Source organism: Vespula vulgaris, chromosome 14, assembly GCF_905475345.1.
Source record: "Vespula vulgaris chromosome 14, iyVesVulg1.1, whole genome shotgun sequence".
NCBI lineage: Eukaryota > Metazoa > Arthropoda > Insecta > Hymenoptera > Vespidae > Vespula > Vespula vulgaris.
This window is the reverse complement of record NC_066599.1, coordinates 4,127,501-4,139,044: the sequence shown is the minus strand read 5'-3', so window position 1 is coordinate 4,139,044 and position 11,544 is coordinate 4,127,501. Positions and strand designations below refer to the sequence as shown.

Genomic DNA, 11,544 nt, shown 5'->3' with positions numbered 1-11,544 from the left:
ATATACGAACACACACGTACATACAAATCCCTATATAAATACATACACACATACACACATACATACACACACATATATATATATACAGGGTGAACATATTAGAGATGAGAGAGAAGAAATAGCAAAGAGGGTGGAAAAGGTACATCGCGAAAGAGTAAGAGAAAGAGAGATAGATATGAGAGGGCGCCACGGAGGACGGTTCCGCGTCGTTCCACGGTTGCTACGAGCGGCGTCGGCGTCGGCGTCGTTCGGCGTCGTCGTCGTCGTCGTCGTCGACGTCGTCGTCGTCGTCGTCGTCGTTATCGCCGGCGTCAGAGCGAACACGCAGCTGCCAAGGGCAGTCTCCGGTTCTCGGTCCAGTCTGCCATACGCCGTCGTTTCGTACGCACGAACGTCGAGCGGACTCGCGCGCGCGTGTGCACGAGAAAGAGAGAGAGAGAGAAAGAAAGAAAAAGAGATAGAGAGAGACACACACACACACACACGCATACATACATACACACACATATACACATTCACACATACGCACGAACAGACAGACGGATAGACGTATAACACATAAGGATTTATTAATAATCGTACGAAACTCATCTCGTTTTTATCTTCTACCATCTTCGTTTTTATTGTCTAATGTTTTTCTTCCTTCTCTTTTCTGCTTGCCCGTTCGATTTTAAATATTATACGTTTTATTTTCTCCGATTATTCTCATCACGATGCGGAAAAATCTAATCGTCGTGTTGTGTGTGCGTGTCTCGTGATTGTGTTTCGTCTGTTCGAGAGATCCGAGAAATTGTTCCACCCAATAGAGACTGATAAATACGGTTTAAATACGGTGACGTTTATGATCATTGTGGGTTGATGATTGTTAACATTTTTCAAAGCACGAACGTGCAGATTTCTGTTCACTTTTCTGTGACATCTCAACGATAAAGGGAATGTGCTGTCAACTGGCTGAAGGCGCAAGGGTTAGAATCTTTCATCACTCGTGTTTCTTGTTTTCTTCTTCGCGGAAGATAAGGATCGACACGATGCTCTAACGAAGATTTCTCAGGTATGCAAATTTTTCTTCTTTCTTTTCTTTTTTCAGTTTGCTTCGTTTTGTTTTATTTTCTTTCGTTCTGTCGTTTTCTCTCTCTCTCTCTCTCTCTCTCTCTCTCTTTCTATCCATCCATCCATCTCTTTCTCTATTTATTTCTTCTCTTCTTTAAGCGAAACGCTTTCAAGACGATTCCGACGTGTCGAATCGAGATGCAAGTTTCGTTTCGTGAGCTTTATTTATGGGCTCGAACGACGGGGAATATTGTCTCGAAATTCGAAGATATTTCTTTTTTCGATGTAATACGAAAAGGAACGATCGATATTTGTAACACGCGATCAAGGCGACTACAACTTTGTTTCTTTTCTTTTCGCAATCTTTTACACGCGAGTATTTCTATTTCTTAAGAATGAAGAATCCTTAGAAATACACTCGGGCGTTTAAGTCGCAATCACGACTCGTTTCGTCAACGTCATAGGAAACAATCGTATTATACCGTTAATCGCGTATAGTGTTATTTAATTTGATCTAATCCCATCATTCCATTTTAAAGACGGATAAAATTAAATGGATTGTTTGTGAAATTTATAGAGATGAAGATATTTCAAATTGATGACGGTCAATGTCGTTGTTAGATTTTTCAATTTCTTCTTTAGTTTCTCGTTAGTAAGTTATCGTTTCAAGAACGAATTTTCATTCATATTCCTTTATACGTGTTTAGCTTTTCTGAACGAAGATTTACCGAGCACGTTGACGGACAATACATTCTAATAATTATCGGTTTAGAGACTTACTAGCTCTAGTAAAGTAGTATCATGCCCGCGAAATTCGAATCGTTTCGTTCGACGTCAGATTAGATTTCGTACGTTTGCATCAACGTAAACGAGACGTTATCGCATATTCGATCGAGTAGAAACTCGAGTTGCCTTAGAACGTCCAAAAGTTTAGAAAGTAGCTTTTGATGACATCGGATAGTCGGATCTATCCATGGATCTAATCTTCCCTTCGGATCTGATGATTCGAGTTTCATAGTAATTAGTACACTTGCGTTCCGTGTGTAACTTTGTCTATGATCTCCTAGTAGATCTTATCATTCGAGATTCTCGAATTTAGATTACTAAACTGATATCATTCGAAAGGTTACTATAAATATCGTTGAATTGTTCGTAATATATTTCTTTAATATTTTTCTTCTTTTTCTTTTTCTGTTTTCTTTTTTTTTTATGCAATATAAGTAACTACTGCATTTGATTCTACGATAATCTTGCATTTTTTAATCAAAAAGTCTATCTCATATCGGGCAATTTATTTACCTATAAAATGGGAAGAACGAAAAGAAAAAGAAAAAAAAAAATGTTTACTTTGAACAATGAATTCAACTTTAACTTGAATGTCTCGATTTTACTTACATTTTACGAAACACATAGAAATACGAAGGAAATCCTTGGTAGATCGAGGCAGACCGTTCACTCTCGATCTTTACTCGGGTAAATAAATTTAGTGGTCCCGTCGAGAACTTCCAGCTCGAAGACGAATTTCATTAGAATTCTCTCAAAGAAATAGAGAGAGAGAGAGAGAGAGAGAGTGAATGAGTGAGAGAGAGAGAGAGAGAGAGAGAGAGAGAGAGAGAGAGAGAGAATTTTAAAGAGAAACGGAATTTTATTTCTTTGCCACTAGGTGATTCCAAGAGACTGAATCGTTCTCTCTTGATCGTTTGAGACTTTGCAAAACGTTTAGAAAATTTCCATTTTCCTTGCGGTATTGCCGGACGTTGAAGTGAAAGATGTAAAGAGTGAAGAGAAAGAGAAAAAGAAAGAGAAAAAGAAAGGGAAAGAGACACACACACACACACACATATATATATATATATCTAGGAAGGTGGATTTGCCGTTTTACAGAATCGCTTTGCATTCCAATGAATATTAATCGAATGCAATTATTAAATGTAAATTCAAACTCGAACGGCCACCGTTTCGCCGTCCCTATTCTTCTCTAACCCTCTCTCTCTAACTCTCACAATCTCTGGAGTAGTCAGACAGCCTAAACTTTCACAAACTTTATATATAACACACACATATATATATATATATATATATATACATATGTGCATATATATATATACATTAATATATATATACATATATATATATAAATATATAAAATATATATATATGTATAATACTATTAAAGATATGTATATATATATTCGATCCATATCTACGTATAAACTGACTTCGAAACTCCTTCAAAGTGCACTTCCGTATAGAAGTACTTCGGCTGGATTCCGGTCTCGTAGGGATTTTCCAAATCGAACGTCGAACGTTGCCCAGTCTCTATTGCCCTTTTGCGTCAAAGAAGAAAACCAGGGTACTTCTCGTCGATCCGAGTAGAAATTGTCTACTTGGTAGCCTTCTCGACGTAATCGAGTCGATAATACTTTTGGATACTCTTTCTCTCTCTCTCTCTCTCTCTCCTTCCCGTTATCATTCTCTCTCTATCTTTCATTATCGGTTATGACTTTTTCTCTCGCATTTTTCTTTTTTATCTTTCTCTTTTCCTTCTCTCTTTTTTTTTCTTTCTTCCTTCCTTCCTTTTTTATTATCTACTTGAGTTCGTCCCGAAGAAATCTTAGTATTTCTAATGCACACTTTGTCTCTTTTTATCAATTAGAAATTGTTCATTTAATCCAACGTTTCAAGTTCTTAAGGAAGATGGTTATTAATTATTAATTTGTCGTATGGAATAATAATTAAAAGTTATCAAATAACTGCATAACGATCTCTTATCTGACATTGTTAAGAACAATTTTCGAAGAGGTAAGTCATGCGAAAATTTTCTCATTACGTTGTCCATTCAAACGTTTACCATAGTAGAAAAGAAGATGCAATTTCTGTTGGAATTATTATTTCTAGCACGTTGATATAATAATAATAATACAAATAATAATAATAGTAATATAATAATAATAATAATTATTATTATTATTACTATTATTATACAAATATATTATTCCATTGGAAAAAAAAATTGTTTATTCATCGTTGTTTCCAATTCACTTCGTACGATAATAATAATAATAATAATAATAATAATAATAATAATAATAATAATAAGAATAATAATAACAACAACAACAACAACAACAACAATTGTTATTATGTTATAATAATTGTACATTGTTCCATTGGAGAAAAAATTATTTATTCATCGTTGCTTCCAATTTTCTTCGTACGATAAATGGATAAATAAATAATTAAATAAAAATAAAAATAAAAAAAAAAGAAAAGAAAAGAAATAGCAAAGGAATCGAAACTCTTCTTTGAGATTTATCGTTGTGTTTAACAAAGCGATTTAACGAAAGGAAAATTCAGTTTAAAGAAAGTCTACGAACGCCTCCAGGCTTTTCACCATTTTCTCATTTCTCATTTCATGGCTTTTAAGAAATTAAAAAGAGCAAGGAATATGTGGTAGGCGGTAGCAGTAACTCTGTTGACTAGAATGAAAAGGATACACCTACAAGTTGTGCACACGGCACGAATTAAAAAGCTTACGTCTCTGTGGCATTTAATTAATTGAACATTTCTTCCTCTAACTACTATCACGCGACTAACGAGACAAAGGAAATCATGTGTGTTTGTTTCCCTTTTCTCTCTCTCTCTCTTTCTCTTTCTCTTTTTTATCAATACTATTATGGAAAGTTACGATTATTATCAATTAATCAATTGCGGATAACAGATAGTAAATTCGATTTTTTGTTTTTCATCGTTCATATCTCGTTATATAATCTTTATTTCTCTCTTGTTTGTTTTTGTTAATTTTCAATAAGATAGTTATATATTATTCATATTTATTTAAAATTTATTTGTTTGTGTAATATCAAGAAAATTATTATCATTACGTTATTCTATAAATAATTTATCAAAGAATAATTTTTTTTTTTTTCTATACATTTGGAGTCTAACAGATAGATATTAAAAGATGATAGGTTTAAAGTAATATTTAATATACGTATGAGCGAAGGAATCTTTAAGTAAACGAAGAAGACTCGTATTCAGTTATCACATCGTTGATCTAACGGACAATATATCTCTTTGCTTAACGTAAACTTGCAAGGATGCACTACCGACTAGTCTAGTAGAATAACTTCGGCTAACTAACTCGATAATTCTCTATGGAAGACGGTGGAACATTAAGCCGGTTTCGCGCCTGAAGATAGGCAACAATCTACAGTGATCTTAAACGGTTGATCTTAATGATCGAACTTATGTATTCTACGTATCAAGTAACGATAAAACTATCGATCTAATAATATCAACTAATTTTTCTAATTCACAACATTCTCGATTATTTATAAATAAGTTTAAACAAAGTCTGCTGTAATTATAGGATTATATAATAAAATATATTTATATATAAAAATATATATGTAAAAAAATTAAATATATCGTATAATCCTATATGTAACAATAGAATTATAAAATTGTTTCTTTTATATACATACATACATACATACACACATACATACATACATACATACATACATACATACATACATATATATATATAATCGAAATCATATAATCCTTTAAAAGTAAAAAATAATTCTCAATGATACAACTCTAATATCAATAATAAAAACAAAATAAATATTCTGGTTCGAATCTAAACTTTAGTTATAACTTTTCTTTTTTTTTTTTTTTTAAAGGAAGTTGTTAGGTTAGAATAGTATAAAAGGAGCGAGAATATAGACTCTCTGTTATCGTTGAATTTCACTCTGGTACTGTGCCACGAATTTTCGACAAGAACGAGCGTAAGAGAACCATAGCATACGAGATTCGGTCGTACGGGCAACTGCGTCCGTATTGTATAGTCCATTGCAATTTGCCGAGATTGCTGTGTGTGTATGTACGTATGTATGTATGTATGTACTATCGGAAATTGTTAGAGAAAAAAACTTAGGCAGCTATATAGATAGATAGATAGATAGATAGATAGATAGATAGATAGATAGATAGATAAATCGATGAGATAGATAGATACTATGCCAGATATGATAGTCATCGGTTAAATGGAACTCGACCGAAAGAGAGATCGAAATATAGAGAGATGGAGATGAAGATGGAGATGAAGATGGAAATTTGTATGAATGACGATGATGTTGATGGTAGTTGTGATAGTAAATTGGCGAACTGGTAGGTGAGGGTAGTTAGGGGTTAGTTTGCTGCTAGACAAACTTCCCTTATCTCACGAATATCGAATATACCAGAGATGATGCGTGCCATTGAAATTCCTGTTAAATCGCATAACATTTTACAACGGTGATTATCGTTAAATTAATTTCATTCTTTATTATCTTATATAACCATCTTTATTAATTAATGATTGATTATTTATTTACGACGTATTTTACGAGTCTATGTTACGTTTTATGTTATCTCGTACATTATTAATGCGTTACGTTATTAACTAGTCATTGAAAATTCTCTCCGATAATCTCAGTTAGGTATTCGACAAGAGCCGAAGATAATTTCATTTCGACGACTGACGTGTACGGATTTACGTCGTTAACGTCAAGAGGATCAAGAACGTTTCTGAAATGGACGGTAGAAGATCGAAAATCTTTGAAGAGATTTCTTTTCGAAATATTTCATCTTTGCTTTATACTTATGCTTATCAGAAAGATATGTTCGATTAGCTAAATTATTCGAGCAAGTACATCGATTCAATATACTCATTAAATAAATTCTATATATTTACTTAGGTTTGCGATCGAATGTATCGATCGAGTCATCCCTCGATAATATACCCTTTCCAAAAATTTATGATCTTTAAAAGTAAAAAAAGGAAAAAAGAAATTTCAAACGAGTTCGTTCAAAATAAAAAAGAAAGAAAGAAAACAAAGAAAAACTCATTTTCCACAGTTGTACAAGTTACAAGAGCAGAATAAAGGGATCGACCTTTTAGATCTACGTTAGAACCAAAATCGTTTAACGCGTCGTTAAACGTTCTTTTTCTCTCGGAAAAAGGACGAGCGTTAAGAAAAAAGAAAATAAAAACAGAAAAAAAAAGAAAAAAAAAATCATAAAAAGAAAGAAAAACAAATAGATGAAAATAAAAGAAAAAATAAAAAAAAAATAAAAGAAAAAACGCTTAAAAAAAAATGGAAAGGCGCTCTTTCGAAAGAACCAGGAGTAGCTTTTTTCTTTTTTATTTTTCTCTTTTTTTTTTCTAACGTGTGCGTACACGCGTCGCATAAAGCGAACCTTTCCTTTCGTTTCTCTCTCTCTCTCTTTCTTTCTCCTTTTTTTTCTCTATGCTTTAGCCATTTCTACATCCCCAACACCTCCTCGTTTACCTCCCTCTGTCTCGTACCCGCCAAAAGAGCTTAATTGAATTTTTCTTAATTAACTACCTTCGTGGCGCTACGATAATTGCCATGCACGGACTCACCCATTATCGTAATTGTGGGTCTAATTAATGTTGCTTGGATGTTATTCGTGCGTACGACCAGACTCCGTGGGAGATTAAATTCTTTTTATATTTTCTCTTTTTTTTTTTTCCCCGCTCTTCTCCTTCAGTCTTTCTCTCGTATCAATTTTCTGAGTAATTTGTGAGACTTTTGTAGGGGAGGAAAAAAAAAAAATAAAATAGAAGAAAAAAAAAAAGGAAAGAGATAAGTAAATTTGTAATTCTTCCTGATTAAAATGATTTCGATCTAAGTAAGTAAAGACGAGACCAAACGATGACTAACCATTTTAATTATTTTAATTAAAAGTTGTGTTTATGTAATATAAAGACGAAATTTGATTTATAATACAAAGTATTGGGTTATTCAAAGCTTTTAATTTGATATAACGTTTTAATGTGTAGAATTCAACGAAATTATATATACAATCTTGTCGAGAATTTATCGGGAATAAACAATGCGTTAACTTGTTCAAATAATTCCATAAAGTTCGAGATAAATTCGATACATATATATACATATAAATAAAATTTTCATTAAAAATGCCATTGCACATTCCGTAAAAACCAATAAAAAGTACGATCAGATAAGTTACTCGTGATTTCAAGTATGTAGATAAAAGGAAGAACTATAGTAACGTTTCTACGTACATCGTTTGATTTTAGTACTGGATAAAGTAAGAGAAAAAGAGAAAGAAAAAAAAAAGAAAGAAAAGGAGAAGAAAAGAGAAAGGAAATAAGAAAAAGGAGAGAAGGAGGTAGCTTAGAATGCTACTTAAGTGTTCGAAGAGTTACACACATATATATATATACACACACACATATACACATATACATGCACGCACGTACATATACACATATGAACGAGTTCGATACACTTTCACGGATAGAATAAATAGTGGAAAAGACGAGGTTCGACGAGTGTCTAGAGCGTAATGGACGATTACAAGAGAGAGAAAGAGAGAGAGAGAGTGCCGTGAGGGGGTATGAGGATAAGAGAATAGGGAGAAGGGAGTTGAGAGAGCCACACTGAGAACGAGAAAGAGGGAAGAGATTTATGAGACCGCAGGAATTGTGCAGCACGTAACTGGAACGAAAAAAGGACTCGAAACTATTCTCGCTACGTCGTGGTTCGCCCGTTTGCAGAAACATCGATTATATACGACGAGGGTGAGGTATAGGGGGTATGGAGAGAGAGAGAGAGAGAGAGAGAGAGAGAGAGAGGCAACAGGGTGTGGGAGATTCGATGAAACCTATGGTTGCGGAATCCGGTTGACCGAGTTAAATTTTGCAACGAAATTTTGCGAATTTCTCGTCCGTAGCAGAACAATAACTAAAAATCTCGACGGTGTTTCGTATTATTTAAGAATTTTTCTTTTTTCTTTCTTTCTTTCTTTTTTTCCTTTTTTTTTTTTAATTTTTTTTTTACATTCCGATTTTACAACTTTATTTTGTTGTTTTTTATTTATTTTTCTGTATCGTTTCGTATTAATTAAGAATTTTTCTTTTTTCTTTTTTTTGCTTATTCCGATTTAATATTATTTTGTTGTTGCTTTTTTTTTATTTATTTTTTGTTATTATCTATTTGTTCTTTTTTCAAGTCCACGAACGCGTCGATCGCGAAAGATTCATGTTCTCGTCATAGAATCGATGGTATCTAACCTTTCCCTTTTTATTTTTTTCTTTTTTTTTTCCTTTCGATTCGAAAATCGTCGAATTGTCAAAAGGAGAATGAAATGGATAGAGAGTACGATGATGAATTATGCGATTTAATTTCTCACGATTCGACGGAATAATCGAGTGAAGATTCATCGAGAGAATAGAACGGATGCAAATATTTGGACGACGATTTAAGTGAGTATCCGATTCGCTCGGTGAATAATGTTTTTCTACTTTTTCTTTCTCTCTCTCTCTCTCTCTCTCTTTTTCTTTCTTTCTTTTTTTAACTCGGTAAGTGCATTCCTCCATCTTGTCTATGTGATTTCCGTCGATCATCCATTAATCTTTAAAATAGTTGGGAAAGATAGTTAAAAAATTATATTATGATTGGACGACTCGTTCGAAATCGAATGAATTTTTACGTCTTTTTTTTTTCTTCGAGAAAACGAATCCATATAGACAATTGCAATCTTTACATCTTCATTTTTCTTCTTTGAAATGTGTATTATTGTTGCTTAAAAAAAAGACGTGTAAAAAAAAAAGAGAGACGGAAAAGACAAAAAAATTCCTTTTTAAGCCTTGAGAACTGTTCGTATATAAAAAAAAAAAAAAAAAATCACGCCGATCTAACATACTATCTTTCATTTTAAAGAACCAGTGAGGGAGAATGAATTTAATAAGAAAAATTGTACTGATATTCTTTAATATTAGATTAATTATGGAAATTAATTTTTACAATGAATTCAAATAAAATTGCATTGGATTAGACTTTATTTATTTTCATTTGTTTAGGAACGAAATGAAATTTATGAAATGAAATTTCACCGATGATAAGTTTTAAGGGTTAAAGAGAAAGAGAGAGAGAGAGAGAGAAAGAGAGAGAGGTATAGAGATAATCGTTGTTAACGATGAATCGAGATTTCATGATATAATTTAAGAATCTCAATAGCATCGTCATCGGTTAGAGCTCTTTAATCGTACCATTCGATAATGTCGTAGGTGCTTGACCAATAGGTATCACGAATAAAGTTGATTGATTTTTAATCACCAAATCCTCTCAGTCTCTTTTCGTTTCTCTCTCTCTCTTCTTTTTTTTTCTTTTCTTTTTTTTTACACATGGATATCTCACCGATTTTTGGTCTCGAGCTCGACCTAACAAGCTAATTACTATCGAACTTCATATACGAGTTCGAGTATTTCGTTAATTATAGTAATAGGAGTCGTCATTGTCGAAACATCATGTTGATTAATTTTCGATAGAAACGAGGATTGATTTGAGATGTTTAAGGCATACGAAATTTGTTCGCGACAAGGACAAAATAAATAAAACAAAATTAGATATCGGGTTTGCATTTAAACGTTAATTATTAATAATAATATAATTAACAGGTTTCTCGTTAATTTTGGTATATATATTAGGTTTAATTGTTAATATAAATATGATTAGATGGATAGATACATACCTGGATGGAAAATCAATCGGATGGTGTAAGATTACTGTCGTTGCATCGATATATTAGATATCTATCAAGAGATTTCAAAACGAATCAATCCATAAACTCTTGTGATATATTTTTATCTCGCTTTTACACTCATGTGTGTCGATACGTGTATGTGTATGTTTCTGCGTGGGTGGGTGTAGATACGGTACTTGTAAAATTCGATGTAGGAAAAGAAAAACGAAATATCGTGCACGAAACGATTAAAAAGTTAATCCGATCGAGCGACGTATAATAAAAAGATTGACGTAGTTACGGGGCTGTTCGCGTTTTAATTCGAGAGTTACACAGCTGATTTAACGTTTTAGTTACGGCTCGTTTTAGAGATTAAAATATAGATACGTAAACGTATATAAATATATAACTCTATATTACATTTAGACATATCTATATATTTAATGTAATAAAATTTGGGTGAATATTTTAAACCTATTTATTTAACGTATGTAAAATATTGACGTAGATAAAATTTAATGTGAGGGTGACTGTCATTTTTCCAACTCGGTCGTTTAAATATATAAATTATTGGCAAGCTATAATTTCGTCAATAGTTTGCGTTGTACCGATTGAATTAGAAAAATAAAGAACGTGTCGAACGGTTCGAAGAGCTATCGATATCCAACGTCGAATAACGTTCTGAGGAGAGGAGAAGAAAGAAGGAAAGAAAAGAAAAAGAAGAGAGAGAGAGAGAGAGAGAGAGAGAGAGAGAGAGAGAGAAAACAAATGCGAAGTAAATTCTAATTGAAATTCCATTTGAAATTCTTTAAGAAAACGGAGGAGAAGAATATAGAGTGAAGATCAAGAAAAGAGAAGGAGTGAAGAAAGAAGAAAGGAAAAGAAAAGAAAAGAAAAGAAAAGAAAAAAAGACAGAAACAGAGGACAAGA

At 32.8% G+C, this 11,544-nt stretch overlaps 1 protein-coding gene across 10 annotated transcripts in view; it reads left to right on the top strand.

Moving 5' to 3' along the window:
• Positions 1 to 215: 215 nt before the first annotated feature.
• LOC127068987 (glutamate receptor ionotropic, kainate 2) overlaps positions 216 to 11,544 on the top strand; it is a 216,527-nt gene continuing 205,198 nt past the window's right edge. For 3 of the 10 annotated variants that reach the window (XR_007783265.1, XM_051005515.1, XM_051005512.1), the window contains exon 1: positions 225 to 1,051. The gene's annotated coding sequence lies outside the window, so the exon portion shown is untranslated. Of the gene's footprint in view, positions 1,052 to 11,544 lie in introns of all 10 variants that reach the window. The other 7 variants (XR_007783264.1, XM_051005516.1, XM_051005511.1 and 4 more) reach the window with 6 other exon arrangements.